General features: G+C 45.4%; 1 protein-coding gene across 11 annotated transcripts in view; it reads left to right on the forward strand.

The window, feature by feature from the left end:
• rnf220a (ring finger protein 220a) overlaps positions 1-17,113 on the forward strand; it is a 492,773-nt gene that overhangs the window by 54,838 nt on the left and 420,822 nt on the right. The window lies entirely within an intron of this gene.

Consider the following 17,113-nt stretch of genomic DNA (forward strand, 5'->3'; position numbering starts at 1 on the left):
CAACATTGTTCAATTTAGGAAAATAGTTAAGGTGCCCGTATCCCAACTCTGTGGCCAGGGGTTTGACTCCAAGGACTTGCAGACACTGAATTTACAAGCAACACTTGAGATCCTTTTTGTGGATTGTTGGACAAGCTAAGTCATCTGTGCTGTGGGTTCCTGCTATTTTAAAGGTTAATAAATGAAATCCCAATTTCCCAATACCCATACTACAACAACTTGCATTTATATAGCGCCTTTAATGTTAAGAAATATCCCAAAATGCTTCATAAATGGGATTGAGGAAAATGGACACAGAGCTAGGAAGGAATAGATTAGAAAAGATAACTGGAAGCTTAGTTGAGGAGGTGAGTTTTGAGAAGGTTTCTTAAAGGTGGGTAGGCAGACAGTCTTAAGGAGAGAATTCCAAAATATAGGACCATGGTGGCTGAAGACCTTGCCACCAATGGTGGGTTGAAGGGAGAGCAAAATGCCGAGAAGACTAGAATCAGAGGAATGGAACATTTGGGAGTGCTAGACAAGATTGCAGAGATAGGATGGTGCAAGGCTATAGAGTGATTCACAGATGAGGACAAAGATTATGGGCCGGAATTTGCGGTTGGTGGCGTATCTCCAGAGTACGCCTCTGACCCGAAAAAAAATTCCGAACATACCTGCTGCCTCCCGGGCTTTGGAGACTTCGGGTTCTGGGCTGCAGCGCCCGCCTGCGTAAGGGCCCACCAATCCCAGGAACGCAGGCGGTTTGGGAGCGTCCCTGAGATCACGTGGGCCAGGTCCTCGTATCAGAAAGGAGGATTTCTCATCATGCTTATGGGGAGTCCATTTACGAACAAAATCCCTATTAGTGTATGAGGAATCCTCAAATAATTAAATAATTTACACAACTGGAATAAAAATAAATGTTCCCATTTTCAAATTTAATTAAAAGTCCTTTTAATTAAGCATTTACAAGAAAAAATACATTTTTTGAGAAATAATTTTAAACATTTTAATCTGGGACAAAATTTACATAAATTAATTTTAAATGTTTGTGGATGATTTATTTTTTATTTTAATTTATATTAACCCTTATACTGGTGAAAGCAGGCCCTATGCCAACTTTTACCAGCCACAAGAGTTTCGTGTGCATTTGCTGGGCAGTAGTTGGGCAAATAGTCCAACTCTGCGTCAGCGAAAGTGATTTTTGGGTTGGTTCGTATGATTTGTCAAGGCAAACGTTGACAGATTGTAAGTTCCAGGGCAGCACATGCGTAAACCTGGAACTTGCAGGGCCTTTTACATGGCTTACGACACTGTACGCATACGCTGTCATCGGCCCCGCAAAATCCAGGCCATTGAATTTAATACATTGGGGACAGAGTCACAGTGTAGGTCAGCAAGGATGGGGGCGATGGGCAAGAAGCACTTAGTGTGGAACAGGATACAAGTGGTGGAGTTTTCGACAAGGTGAAGTTTAAGAAAGGAGATGGATGGAGGCCTCCAAGAAAGTGTTAGAGTAGTCAAGTCTAGAGATAACCACATTTCAGGAGAGGAGTAGCTGAGATAGGTGTGGAGGTTGGCAACATTAAGGAGGTTGGAAGTAAGCTGTCTTGGTGATGTGGGCTTAAAGCTCAGCTCAGGGTTGACCAAGACACCCAGATTGTCAGTGGTCTGATTCAGCTTGAGAGAATGCCTAGGGAGGGGGATGAAGTCAATGTCCAGGGATTGTAATTGCGGCCTATGATGGTGTCTTTGGTTTTCCTGATGTTGAATACAAATGCATCAAGTGATTGTATTGTCATTTCCAAGCTAATAACTATGGTGGTCTGTGCAGGGAAGACTTGTTAAACAGCATTGTAACACAAGATACTGTATTCCTTTTTCTTTTACAAATTTGGAAACTTGGGAATATTCTTTAATCAATATACATAAAACACATTACAGCATAGAACATGAATCCACATTCCAACTACATGGTCTGACTATTATTTTCTACATATACCACTCATCAATTATCTTTTCCTGACTAAGAACCAACTCTGTGATGTGAGAATGGAATTGACTTTTCAGTTGATAACAATGTAGATTGAATTAGATTATTAACACAATTCTGTTTTTGTTATATGTACCCTAGAGCAAAGCAGATAAATTATTTTTACTTTCCATGCAAAATCTGGGAAAACTAGATTTTCTGGATTTTTAAAAAAGAAATCTGTGTATTTCTACTTCCCCCCTCCTTTCTGTTACAATTAAAACAGTCTTTTGTATACCAGGGAAACATGCCTGCTAAAGACTGAGAAAAAAGGAATATTTGAATTTTTTTTATTGCTAACTCGAGCTAAAGCACTTTGGGAGATCCCAGTGAGATGAGATGATATGTCTGACCACCCCTCTCTTCACAGTTCCTTTTCAAAGCTTAGATCCTGCACCCATTGCAATCCTGTGTAGGTTTCTATGGAGCCTGTAGTTAAGCATGGGTTAATGTCCTGTGACACCTGCAGTGAGGATCGTTGGTGGTGCTATTGTCAGCTTTCCCCAGGACTAGGGTGTTCTTTGTGTTGCTAGCAAATAAATGAAGAAGGGAAAGTAGTTCTTCCCTATCAGTTACGGCAGGAGGGTCAACATCTGTACATGACATGACAAATTGGGCCTCTTTGGAAATGATGGCAAAGGAGAGCAGCTGAGGGGTTGTAGCGGGGGGGGGGGGGGAAGAGAGGCTAGAGAAAGCTGAAAAATTGGTGGATTATTTGCACTGTACTTTTCAATAGAAAGAACATAACTATGCTAATTACTGCACACTTTCTAAAGGGACAATAAACTGTCATTGCCTTTTCTATTGTGTGTGTGTATGTGTATAGAAGGGCGGGGGGAGAAGCTGGATCAGTTTCTTTGGTAACAAATGGGAAAAGATATGAACCGCAGAGCAGAGGCACCGCTTTGTTCCACCTCGTGTAGTATTCTTTGTAGCTGTTTAGTATACTTGTTTGTCCAGCAGTGATTGTAATGTTTAGACAAACTCCATGCCAAGCAATTAATGAAGGCTTATCGGAGCATTTTCACAGCAGCTAGTGAAAAGAACCAATAACTACTGGGATAAGAGAGTGCGAGAAAGACAGGAACTGAGAGAGAAAAAGAGATAGTTGCCTAAAGAGTCTTCTCTGTGTCTCTGACAGCATGCGTGTTGCAGCTCTCTAATATTGGCCATTATTTACCCAGAAATAATTGGTGATCTAGTGCTTTTTACCCCATTGGCCTGTCAAAACAAAGATTTTATACACTCCTCATCCCATGAAATTTTGGTGGAAGCGTATTGATTTTTGTCAGCCCACCTCCGGACTCCAAGTGATGACCTGACAGCTGACTTAATGCTTAAACATACTTCCTCAGGAGTGGCAGCCACTGACTGGCAGAGCATGACGCCTTGCTGAGAGGCAGATCCTGGCTCCTTACGCACTGCCATCACTGAAGTGCAGTTTACAGCTACTTTCTGACACTGTAAATTAGCTGCGAGTTCCAATTTACCGTCTGATCTATAACGTGCTGTCGAGAAAAATCCAAAAGGCAGCTACTCAGGCTCTGTTTTTTTTATTGGCAGGGTTGTTTTTTTCTTGCCTCTGCTACTGGGAAGGACTGGAGATTCTTCTCCTGCCTCACTCAGTTATCTATTTACTCAGCTTGAGCAGCCTGCATACTGTCATTTTTGTATCACTCTGGGAGCTATAAACTTAGCTGAGAATATTTTTTTCATGCTGAAAGCTTTCATCTGTCTGGCCTTGTTTAGCTTGCCAACAATAAGCAAAGAGAACATAAAGATGAAAAGGAAAGTTTATTTGTGATTTGGTAATTTTTTTGTAATATTTTTGCCATATTCCTTCCCAGATTTTGATTCTCAACAACTGTTATTCCCTTTGACTGGAAAGTTAAGTGAATAATCTACAGACATTCCAGCAATTTTGATAGCGATTCTGTTCCCTACACCAGTAAAAAGAGGCATATTTATTGTTGTAGGACAAGTGACCCTAACCCAGGGCTACTATTTTTTCCAGTTTTCTGCCCTTGTCCACCAAATGTTCTGACTCCTGCTGGGGTAGTCTTCCATGTGTACCAGGCACCCAAGTGGCTGTTTTTCACCAGTGAGTACAGACAGTGAATCTTGAAAGACTATTCTACTGTGGGAGGACATCAAAGTCTCATCTGACTCTGCCTTCATCCAAAGTCTACATGTATGCACTTTCCAGCAAGGATAATTAGATAGCACTTAGGAGTGGGATTCCCGACTGGTTTTTCATTCCCTTTCCTAGTTGTACGAGCTCTGAACCCAATTAGAACACTCCAATTACTGCCCCAGCTTAGACCAGTTAACTAGCATAGAGCAGAGCTGGGGCCACCCTTGTCTATATAGTTTCATTCCATACCAGAAAGTGCTTTTATTAACTGAGCCACCAGGGAACCCATGGCTGATGTAACAGCAGGCGTGAAACTCTAGGATCCCTGCACAAAAAAGTCTTAGGCACTGAACCTGTGACCACATAGGTATGAAAAGATATCTTAATGTCTAGGTATGCTACAGAGCTAGATTTTATAATATTGTGTTCCATTTCTCTTGTCTTCTTCCATACCTGTTCAAATGTGCCATCTTACTCCACTCAGCAAGAGTAGGAACCAAGGACACAAAACATGACTTCTGATACTTGTTCATTATAGATTGGCTGATGGGTTTTATGATTTCAGTAGTAAGAAGGGAGGACTGTCAGTTGTTTCATATTGGTGGGGTTTACATGCTTACTGGCTAAATGGAAACCTGACAAAGCTCATTAGCTAGCTGTTTTAGTAAGCAGGTAGAGGTACCAGCCTCTGAGATGATACAAGGTCATAATCACTGTCATATAAGAAGGTGGACTTGATTGATGTGTTAACAGTCAACCAATGGTAGAAGAGAAAGGTGATTGCAGTGAAAATAAAAAGGCTTCCTGGTGAGGTTAATATTTGGATAACGCACTTTAATATTACCACCCTTCATTTAACTTTTTGGAAGGATGTTACATTTTGTAAAGGTAAATTATGAGGAGGAGGAAAACAGCTAAAGATAAATAAACAGAAAGAACCCATAGTGAAAATTACTAAATATAAACGGAGATAAATTAGAGCTCAATATTCATCGATAGAAAATGTTGCCTATGAGGAACCCTTTACACTTTTATTATCTCCTAGCACTGTGCTTTTAAAATTCCAGTAAATGATCAAGGGACTTCTGCTGTGAGGCAACCTACACCAATCTCTTTTGATCTGGAGAAACATTGGTGTTCTAGAAGCTGGGAGACTGTTGAAAATCTGTGATTCAGTAACAGTCTGTTGAAATAGTAGGGCTGTCAGTTGGAAGAGGGTGTCAGTTGAGGGGTGTTGCAGAAATGTTGTAATTGTCATTGTATTACTGGGGGGAGGGGGGAGGGTGGTGGCTGGAGATATACTGGGATTCAATTGGACATGCTTACACAAGTCTGATTTGAATTGATTTGCTGTGGAGATGGTTTTAAATCAACTTTAGCATTTCCATATTTTAAATTTAAAAGAAATAAAAATGCATGGGATCCCCTGATGGCTCAGCTGGTTAAAACAATGAGTAGTTCAGTTATACAAACTAAGAAAATCCCAGGTTCAATCCCCAATCTATGCTGAGTTAGCTGACTTGGCCCGAGTGCTATGCACTGACCACTCCTCAAAGAACACATGTGGGTGGGCGTTGGATGAGGACAAGTTCGACTCAGCTGTGATGTCCAACTGTGGTTGAAAAGCCTAATAATACACACTATCTAAGTTCAAATATGAAAAATGGTCCCTTAGGTGAGGTTCCAGATGGTCCCTGCTGCCTGCAAAAACATACTCGGTAAGGAGGGGAAAAATTGATTGGAAGTCAAATGCAATTTACACTCGGTATCATATTGAATCGGCTGTAAACTTGTAACAAAAGCAGGGATTATTTGATGGTGACTTTATCTGTTGTGCTGTCACACAGCTATTTGTACCGTGTTTGATCATTCAGGTAACTAGAAATTCCCCCTTCCTTGCTGTGGCATAGTGAAACATTACTTGAAGTGTCCCCTGTCCCGAGACAGAGGAGCTGTGTTAAAGTATCACATTGTTGGGAGCTGCATTTTTATCTTCCAGCTCAATCATCTGGTTTCAACAGGGTGGTCTCAAAGTTCATTCTGTGGTTATAGCCATCGACTAGGGAAAGGGAAACCATACTGCAGCTATGATTTAGTCATTTTTTAAATGGCTTTATTGTAAAACAAAGTATCGATTGAGTAACACGACACATATGCTGCATGCGGCACACGGGGCAACCAGCTATCACCCTCTCGCATGTGTTTTTCTCTTTCGAACTCTCTTTAAAGAAAACCTTTTGAACTTTTTTTTTACATGGGGGGAACTATGAGTAAATAAATTCAAGCAGAAAAAATAAACACTCCAACACAGCTTGATGTAGGAACTGTTTGGAAATGGAGCTGGGGTATAGATGAATTTTTGGCTGATTTGCCTGCCTTGGCGTTGAGCATTATCACCTATTTTGGAACTGTGTTTTTCTAACCTGGTGAGCACATGGGATTTGGGTTGCACTGTTTATTTTATATTGGATATCTTGCTGTTTACCTTGTTGGAAACCCCTTTTGGATCTCTCAATTTCTTTCTTAAAGGTTTCAGGTCCTTGATCATATACTTTATTTCGCTTTGCTTCTTTTCATAACTTATCTTCTGCTACAGCATGAACTTCATCTGGTGCCTGCATGAGCAACAAAGGTGAGAGTTTAGTTCAGGGAGTTAATTTTTCAGCTTGGATCTGGAATTGTAAAGAGATATTTTTGTACAAATGCATTAGGGTTCCAGCATGCTACACTGGAACTATGGATTGGTGGAGAGTAGCATTCAGGGCAGCGAATCATATGGAATGAACTCCTGATGTACTTTGTGCTGTTGGGCAATATTGATGGGAGGGGGAAGGAATCATTTAGTGAAAGTCAGTCATTTCTCTATGGAGACAGAATGAGAAACAAGTCACCCTTCCGTCTCTATCATCTACATCTCTGGAATTGACAGTTCCCTACCTGCCTTTTGGGCTAAATAGCTGGCGCATAGCATGGGGGAGAGGGGAGAATGGATCAAAGTTAAGTCAGTAATACACAAATTTCGTTTGTTGGCTATTGCATGTGCAGATATCGAGCAGTACATAGTGCTTCCACAGGCAGCACATTTTCAGAGATTTGTGGTGGTAATGATTCTATCTACTGTATATGGGAGGATAGCAGCTGGATTTGGGGAAGGGTGTCTGTGGCACTGGGATGAGAAGGCCTTTGGTGAGCACATGGTTCTGGTGCCCTGAAAAAGGCATTTACTAGGAAAAGACGTTTGTGAATGGAGATGGGTGAATCTGGAGGTAAGGAAACTTTCTTTTAACCGGCACCTAAATATCCGGAAATCTCTCTTAACCGGCAAAATTCAGGAGTAGGTTCAGGTAAGTTTTACTATATATTAGTGGCCGTGTAACCGGGGTTCCTGGATCTGTGGCCGTGTAACCGGACTCCTGCACAAGTGCCGTGTAACCGGGGCTCCTGCACCTGTGGCTGTGTATGGGCCTCTCGTACCTTGGTAAGTAAATCTCTCTCCAATCCGGACTTTTTAATCCACTGGCACCATGCCGGTCCCGTCGGTGCCGGATAAAAAAGAGTTTCCTGTAGAAGGCATGGGGACCAGACCAATGAGGTTCAGATTTTTAGGCCTGGAAGTTATGCTGTGTACAAGCGTTTAACATACTTGCATTAAATTCCTCTGTTTGCTATTTTAGCAATGGAGTTAAGTGTTCATATAATATTGCACAATGTCATTACCAGGCTTTAGTTTCACATTAACTTGTGCATTCTTGAATCATTTGATTTGTTCCCAAAAATAAGTTAACTTGATGGTCAAGATTTAATCTGAATTTAACAGAATGGGGGTTTTAAGAAGGTTACATACATTTATTCCAGTTTTAAAATTATCCATCTGAAAAATTACAATTGAACCATCTCACAACAAAGTCAATTTTTTCAAAAGTGACAATGTCAAGTTCATAAGCCAAATTCACCAATCGAGTTCTTTCAGTTAAGAGCCATGTCTGAATAAAGTTTGGATTGGAAAGAAGGCTACAACACTGTAGTGCTGATTCTCTGATCCGTACACCCTTTGAGCCCATCTCCCCACTGGAAGTGCAAATTTAGCGAATTTACCCCTAGAAGAAATCCTAGTACAGGAAACTTTGATTTATCCGGAGGTTGTATGTCCGGAAACCTCGATCTAACGGCAGAAATCAGCAGCCGTTTTGTTCGGTTTTTTTTCTTTTTTTTTCTTCTCCTAGCATTTTTTTTAAAAAGTCAGTCTCTGGAAAGCCTCCCTGAAGCTGTTGCTAAGCTACAGAGACGCTTCCAAGGTACGGGCCGACTGTTTACAAGCTGTTGCTAAGCAACAGTGTTTGTTGTCAGATACGGAGATGAAAACCTCCGTATCCTTCAACATTAGCGCTGGTCTGTCCGGAAGTTTTCATAGATCGGCATCACGCCGGTCCCGTCGGTGCCGGATATCGTGAAGTTTCCTGTATCACAAACCCAATATTATAAGCAAAGGCCCTAAAATTATACTGTGGGTTATTAACATTCAAACTCTCAACACATTTTTTTGCATTTACTCTCTGATACTTTAATGGAGGTGTAAACCCATTTAAAATAAGCGGGTTAAAGTCACTGCTAAAATAGCCAGAGAGCAATTTCAAACAACCACATCAAGTATTTGTATTTTAGAAACATAGAAGATAGGAGCAAGAGTAGGCCATTCGGCCCCTCGAGCCTGCTCCGCCATTCAATGAGATCATGGCTGATCATCCAAATTCACTACCCTGTTCCTGCCTTCTCTCCATATCCCTTGATCCCTTTAGCCTTAAGAAATATATCCAACTCCTTCTTGAATATATTTAATGAATTGGCCTCTACTGCCTTCTGTGGTAGAGAATTCCACAGGTTCACCACTCTCTGGGTGAAGAAATTCCTCCTCATCTCTGTCCTAAATGGCCTACCCTTTATCTTTAGACTGTGACCCCTGGTTCTGGACTTCCCGACCATCCGGAACATCCTTCCTGCATCTGGTCTGTCTAGTCCTGTTAGAATTTTATAAGTTTCAATGAGATCCCCTCTCATTCTTCTAAATTCCAGCGAATATAAGCCCAATCGACGCAATCTCTCCTCATACGTCATTCCTGCCATCCCAGGTATCAGCCTAGTGAATCTTCACTGCACTCCCTCAATGGCAAGAACATCCTTCCTCAGATAAGGCAACCAAAACTGCACACAATACTCAAGGTGCGGTCTCACCAAGGCCCTGTACAACTGCAGCAAGACATCCTTGTTCCTGTACTCGAACACTCTCACTCGAAGGCCAACATACCATTTGCCTTCTTAACCGCCTGCTGCACCTGCATGCTTACCTTCAGCGACTGGTGCACAAGGACACCCAGGTCTCGTTGCACTTCCCCTTCTCCCAATCTATTGCCATTCAGATAATAATCTGCCTTCCTGTTTTTGACGCCAAAGTGGATAACCTCGCATTTATCATCCCTGCGGTACCCCACTAGTCACTGCCTGCCACTCAGAAAAAGACCTGTTTAGTCCAACTCTTTGCTTTCTGTCTGCCAACCAGTTCTCTATCCAAGTCAATACCTTGCCCCCAATCCCATGTGCCTTAACTTTACACGCTAATCTCTTATGCGGGACCTTATCGAAAGCCTTCTGAAAGTCCAAATACACCACATCCACTGGTTCTCCCTTATCTATTTTACCAGTTACATCCTCAAAAAATTCCAGTAGATTAGTCAAGCATGATTTACCTTTTGCAAATCCATGTTGACTTTGTCCGATCCTGTCACTGTTTTCCAAGTGCTCTGCTATTACATCTTTTATAATGGACTCTAGCATTTTCCCCACTACCGATGTCAGACTTACCGGTCTATAATTCCCCGTTTTCTCTCTACCACCTTTTTTGAATAGTGGGGTTACATTAGCTATCCTCCAATCCATGGGAACTGTTCCAGAGTCTATAGAATTTTGGAAGATGACCAGCAATGCATCTACTATTTCTAGGGCCACTTCCTTAAGTACCCTAGGATGTAGATTATCAGGCCCTGGGGATTTATCGGCCTTCAATCCCATCAATTTCCCAAACACCATTTCCCTACAAATACTGATTTCATTCAGTTCCTCCCTCTCATTAGGCCCTATGTTCCCCGACATCTCTGGGAGGTTATTTGTGTCCTCCTTTGTGAAGACAGAGTATCCCACAGTTTATTTCAGGGAAAGGTGTTATTATAAACCTTGCATTGAAAAGGATGGGATAAAATGCACAATGCTTGCGCTGTACAGAGAACCCCCTTCAGCATTGGGTGGTTACTTTGATTTGAAATCCTCCTTTTGTGAGACACATACATTAGTAAGAACTTGACTTATTGCACAGTAATTTTACAACATTGTGCTGCACACATTTATTACTGATTATTTAAACTTAACATGCCTGGCGTGTTTATTTCTGTGATGCTGGGAAAGAGTTGGGCAGAAGTGAGCTTATAGAATGCTTTAGGAACCGAGAATGTTACATCAGAAAACTGCTAGGTGGGACACAGTTAAAAGAGAGGTCAAAGCACAATGCAACTGAGGTACAAGAAATGTAAGATGTATCCTGAAATATCTTCGTTATCCTTTGAGGGGGCACATAGCGTAAATGTTTCTACAGCCGGAGAAATCTTTGTATAAGTCTAATATAAACAGAGATGGATATTTGAAATTTTTTCCATCCCCCTTTCTTTTTTTTTCCTTCTCCAAAGTTATGTCTGAAATAAAGGAAGTAGGCTAGTCAGGATTAGTTGTCTGCCTTCTACAGGAGATGTCAAAATAAGAGCGCTTAATATGGTAACAACAGCGCTTAATATGGTAACAACAGCAGTTAGTAATACCTGTGATGGAGCCGAATAGAAAAGGCCTCAGAAGAGTTGAGGGACTGATGAGAAATGAGGGTGGCCAGCCGGTTAAATCACCTGTGCCTGCTATTTCCCACAAGGTGAGTACTGGGAGTAAATCATGTACCCATCCTCATAGTAACAAGAATGATATACAGTGTGCACGGCAGGAGGTGACCTCAAAGAGGACAGAGGAGCAAAAATTAAAAAGGGAAGAAAAAGATTGTAATTAATAATTAAATGAGTGCGCAAGGTAGTTTTGGCATGGCGGACTGCTAGATCAAGTAATTCACATTAGCTGGGTATTCTATTTGAGAGAAGGGAGAGGACAAACTGATTTGGGCTTAATTTTCAAAGATTTATGTTTTGAGTTCAGGCACAACTCTGTTGCTGAAACACCCAGTCCCTTACCATCCACTGTCCAGTGGTTCATCAATGTGTAAATCTGATGTGACTGATGTTAGTGACATGCTTGCACTTCAGCTCACATTCCTAGTGTGCCAGAGCCAAACATTGGGCAATCACCCACTATGTGCAAGATCAAAATTGCAAAAGTCCTTGACCATGAATAATAGTAAACAGAAGCAAATTATCATAGTTTTGAAGGGTGAATAACTATGAATGAGGGATTCTTACTATGAATATAAGTAGCAGAATCCTTATCTGACCAAACTGCGGTTGCACAATTTAACCTATTATGGGTGCCTAGAGAGGACATTGCTCAGTTTGAAGAGTTTTACAGCCAATTAATTATGGACAGCTATGTTCATCTATGGGGTGTGTGAAACAGCATGGCTATGTGGCAGCTTATAATCAGTAAGGTTGTTAATGTGCATGTAATATACATGCAACTTCAAATCGGCTATGACCTTTGTAACAACAGTGGTTCAGCAAGTACCATGCAAAAAATGTGAAGTACAATCACACTACATATGGTGACATCGTCAACTTTGAACGATGTTGTTGCAGTATTTTTAGTGATAAAAGTATAAAGTTTTAAATATCAATATAAATGAAGGGACTGTTAAGAAAGGAATCTAAGTAGTACGTAATCATAGGGCAACCGCCATAGAATCTCAAAGGACCTCTTAATGGTAAATGCACTTTCAAACTCCCCACCACCCACCCCCCGAAAAAATTTGCGCTACCACTGAATATCAGCTGCCCTCAGTGACACACTTTACTGAAGCACTGTTACAAAGGTCATAGTGTAGGAGTCTGTGCACTCCTAACAAAAACACTGTGAACTAAACTGGTAGTTAACAAACTTAGTTTAATGCACTGAAAGTATTACAAAACAAAAACGCAGGAGAAACTCCAAACAGGTCTGTACACTAGCTCACTCCACGAGGACTAACTGGAAACGCCCTCCAACCCTGACGTCATGACGTCATCACGTTTCCCGCCATTGGGAACGTCACGTGACCCACGTGATGACGTCATCACGTCAGATTGCGATTTTATCGATCCCGCGCTGTTTAAACAGGGCAAACATTAAAAGGTAACAATAATGATTAAAGACAATTGTACAAGTTACTGTGAGAGTCTCTTTGGTGGCTTTGCCACATACGCCCGCCCAGAATTGTCTTTAATGAGGAAAGTCAATCACCGAGGAGGTCGGACAAGCCTGTTTGACCGACTCCTAAATTCCCAGAGAGGAAAACGCTGAGCAGGTGGCGAGCTGGCAGGTAGCACGGTGCAGTTAGGCGGAACGGCGGCCGGCCCCGGCGCGGAGGCTGCGCCAGTTCGACCGGCTGTTCGAGGTCCAGGTGCGCAGGTTTGAGGCGATCAACAGAGATGTGATCAGGCTTGCCCCCGACGTCGATCACAAAACTCTTGTCCCCGGTCTGTAGAACCTGGAACGGACCTGCATAAGGAGGTGCGAGCGGGGTACGATGGCCGTCTTGGCGCACAAAGACGAACTTGGACTTTGACAGCTCCCCAGGGATGTTGGAAGAAGGCAAACTGTGCTGCGAGGTCGGAACTGGGCGGAAACACTGAGCCGCGTCCCGATGGGCCTCTCGCTGACTGGCTGCAGACCACGGCCGCGTAGGGGACAGCAGGAAGTCGCCCGGAACTCGAAGTGGCTGACCGTAAACCATTTCCGCGGCCGACGACTGTAGATCCTCCTTCGGCGCCGTGCGCAGTCCCAGCATCATCCATGGCAGTTTATCGACCCATGCTGCATCCAGAAGGCTGGCCCTGAGCGACACCTTCAAGGAACGGTGGAACCGCTCACACAAGCCGTTCGCTTGCGGGTGATAAGCCGTAGTGCGGTGTAGTTTAGTAGCCAATACTGAGGCCACCTCATTCCATAGTTCCGCCGAAAATTGCGGCCCGCGATCCGACGAAATATCCGCAGGGACACCAAACCGGGCTACCCATGATGAAATGAAGGCTCGCGCGACATCCGCGGAGGTGGTGGACGTCAGGGGAACTGCCTCCGGCCACCTCATGGTGCGATCCACCATTGTCAGAAGGTGCGTAAAACCACGGGACGGTGGAAGTGGGCCCACTAGGTCAACGTGAATGTGGTCGAAACGCCGCTCCGGTACCTCGAAGGTGGCCAGAGGGGCCCTGACGTGCCGTTGCACCTTGGACCGTTGACAAACCACACAAGTGTTTGCCCAATCGCGGGCGTCTTTGCGTATTCCTCTCCATACGAATTTGGAGACTAGCAACTTCTGCGACGCCCGCACTCCAGGATGCAACAGCCCGTGTATGGTGTCGAAAACGCCTCGGCGCCAGGTGGACGGCACAATTGGACGGGGTGCACCCAACGAAACGTCGCAGAGTAGAGTGGTACCTGCCGCATGGAACGGTACATCTCTCGGCTGGAGGCTGGCGGGGACAGAGCGAAAGGCCTGAGTCTCCGGGTCGGCAGCCTGGTCGGCTGCCATTCTTGCGAAGTCAATGCCTAATTGAATGGCCTGGACGGCGACGCGGGAGAGGCAATCAGCGACGACGTTGTCCTTGCCAGCCACGTGCCTGACGTTGGTGGTGAACTCGGAGATGTAAGTCAGCTGCCGTTGTTGCCGAGCTGACCACGGTTCAGCTGTCTTGGCCATCGCGAACGTCAATGGTTTGTGGTCAACAAACGCAGTGAAGCGACGCCCTTCGAGGAGGAATCGGAAGTGGCGGATAGCCAAAAACAATGCTAACAGCTCCCTGTCGAAAGTACTGTATCGACGTTCGTGCCGTTGCAGCTGGCGGCTAAAAAATGCCAGAGGCTGCCATGCGTCGTCGACCCATTGCTCCTGGATGGCCCCCACAGCGTAATCCGACGCGTCCGTCGTGAGGGTGATGATAGCTTCTGGCAGGGGATGTGCCAACATCGTCGCGTTCGCGAGCGCGGTCTTCGTATCCTCGAAGGCGCGACCCATTTCTTGCGACCAAACCACGGGCTCCTTTCCCGTCTTGCCCCTGAGGGCCTCGTAGAGCGGCCGCATGAGTTGTGCGGCTCTGGGGACGAACTGGTGGTAAAAATTAACCATCCCCAGGAACTCCTGTAAGGCTTTCACGGATTGCGGCTTCAGGAACGCCGTGATCGCCTCCACCTTAGCTCGAAGTGGCGTTGCCCCTGCGGAAGTTATGTGGTGGCCGAGAAAATCGAGCTGCGCCAGGCTGAAACGGCATTTGTCCGGGTTCACAATGAGGCCGTGCTGCTGAAGCCGTCGAAAAAGGACACGGAGATGCTTGAGGTGTTCATCCTTTGTGGTGCTAGCAATCAGAATGTCATCCAAGTAGACGAACAAAAAATCGAGATCCCGCAGAACTGAGTCCATAAGGCGCTGGAACGCCTGCGCCGCATTTTTAAGCCCAAAGGGCATGCGGAGGAATTCAAAAAGTCCAAAAGGGGTGATGACAGCTGTCTTTTGGACATCCTGGGGGTGCACTGGGACCTGATGGTACCCACGGACGAGGTCGACCTCTGAGAATATTGACTTCCCCGCCAAATGCGCAGAGAAATCTTGTATGTGGGGGATGGGGTAACGGTCGGGCGTCGTTATCTCATTGAGGCGACGATAGTCACCACAGGGCCGCCATCCCCCGCCGGGCTTTGGGACGATGTGGAGCGGTGAAGACCAGGGACTACTGGACCGGTGAATAAGCCCCAGCTTCTCCATCACGGCGAACTCCGCCTTCGCCGCCGCGAGCTTGCTGGGCTCCAAACGCCGCGCCCTGGCATAGACGGGAGAGCCGGTTGTCGAAATAAGATGCTCCACCCGATGCTTGGCGGTCGAAGCTGAAAAGGTGGGCTTTGTCAGCTCGGGGAAGTCCCCGAGAAGGCGGGAGAAGTCGTCGGGAGGTGGCCGCGCGCAGGAGACCGAGTGCGGCGCAGCCGTGCTGCGCGCACCTGAAATACCGTCGAGCGTGGCGGCGTGAATGAGGCGTCAATTTTTCACATCCACCAACAGGCCGTTGGCGCCTAAAAAGTCGGCGCCCAAAAGGGCCTGCGAAATTTGAGCGGTGACGAAATCCCAGGTAAAGCGCTGGCCACCGAAACAGACTTGCACCCGTCGTTTCCCGCAAGTGCGGATCGTACCCCCGTTGGCAGCTTGGAGGGAGAACCCCGCCCGCCGGACCGAAGGTCGAGGACCGAGGCGGGAAGTATGCTGCCCTGTGCCCCTGTGTCACACAAAAAACGACGTCCCGAGATGGAGTCGGTTAAATACATGAGATTCCCGGAGTCGCCGGTCGCCATCGTGGCCGCGGGGGACGCACCGGACCCGGTGTTCTTGACTCGCGGCGGTCTGTTCGACGGTCTGGGCACGAAACCACACGGTGGTCGGCAGCAGCGGGCCTTTGGGCCGAAACGAGTGTGGTAGTGACAGTAACCGGCCGTCGGAGGCGCCGGGGCCGGGCTCCTCGGGGCGGGGCGTTGCGCGATGGTGCAGTATTGCTGCCGGACCGCGTAAATTTTATCCGCCTCTTCGGCGAGCGCGATGCAGTCCCCGGTGTCCGACCTGGCGAGGGCTGCCTGGACGTGTTCGGGCAGCTGCGTAAGGAACAGCTCGCGGAACAGGAAACATGGGGGTTCGGACCCCAGGAGCGTTAGCATGTGGCTCATTAGTTCCGAGGGTTCTCCAGAAGGCTGATGATCCTCGATGCCGTCGAGCTATCGAGGGCAGAGACCACGTACAAATATCGGGTCTGGTCCTGCACGATGTTGCGGAGTTCAAATTGCGCCTCGGCCTGCACAAACCAGGAGGCCGCCTGTTGTTCCCAGAATTGGGGGAGCTTCAAGGCCACAGCGTTGGCATCCATCACTGGCCTGCGTTCCGTGTCCACCGCGAAAAACGATCCCGAGGATTCGGGGTCACCAATGTAGGAGTCTGTGCACTCCTAACAAAAACACTGTGAACTAAACTGGTAGTTAACAAACTTAGTTTAATGCACTGAAAGTATTACAAAACAAAAACACAGGAGAAACTCCAAACAGGTCTGTACACTAGCTCACTCCACGAGGACTAACTGGAAACGCCCTCCAACCCTGACGTCATGACGTCATCATGTTTCCCGCCGTTGGGAACGTCACGTGACCCACGTGATGACGTCATCGCGTCAGATCGCGATTTTATCGATCCCGCGCTGTTTAAACAGGGCAAACATTAAAAGGTAACAATAATGATTGAAGACAATTGTACAAGTTACTGTGAGAGTCTCTTTGGTGGCTTTGCCACAATAGCAGATTTGAAGTTGCATGTGTATTTTTAATTGTGTCTACTTTGTTTCTAAACTGGAGCTTTTTTCTTACAAGCAAAAAATTCTGTACAACATACAACCTTAATCCCTGCTAACTATAAATTGCATGATTTTGATAAAGGCAGCCCCCTTTAAGACCGTCCATTGGGTACAATTACTAGCTAATGCTAATTTTTCAGAACGAATATTTTTTGCTCTGTGTGTGGACCAATGTGTTTACTGCATTAAGTCTATCAGGTTCATTGCTGGGCATTCAGCATCACTGGAACTATGCAAGCCTGTTTGAAATAATTTATTTTACTTGAAGTCCTTCCTTGTTAGGGTCAACAGGGAGGCTGTGTTTTGATTACTGGTCCTATCAGTAGTGTTAGGCTTATCCAGCCGACTGCTCTCACAGCA

Source organism: Somniosus microcephalus, chromosome 3 (genome assembly GCF_052327205.1).
Source record: "Somniosus microcephalus isolate GS21.2 chromosome 3, FLI_Smic_1.0, whole genome shotgun sequence".
Classification (NCBI taxonomy): domain Eukaryota; kingdom Metazoa; phylum Chordata; class Chondrichthyes; order Squaliformes; family Somniosidae; genus Somniosus; species Somniosus microcephalus.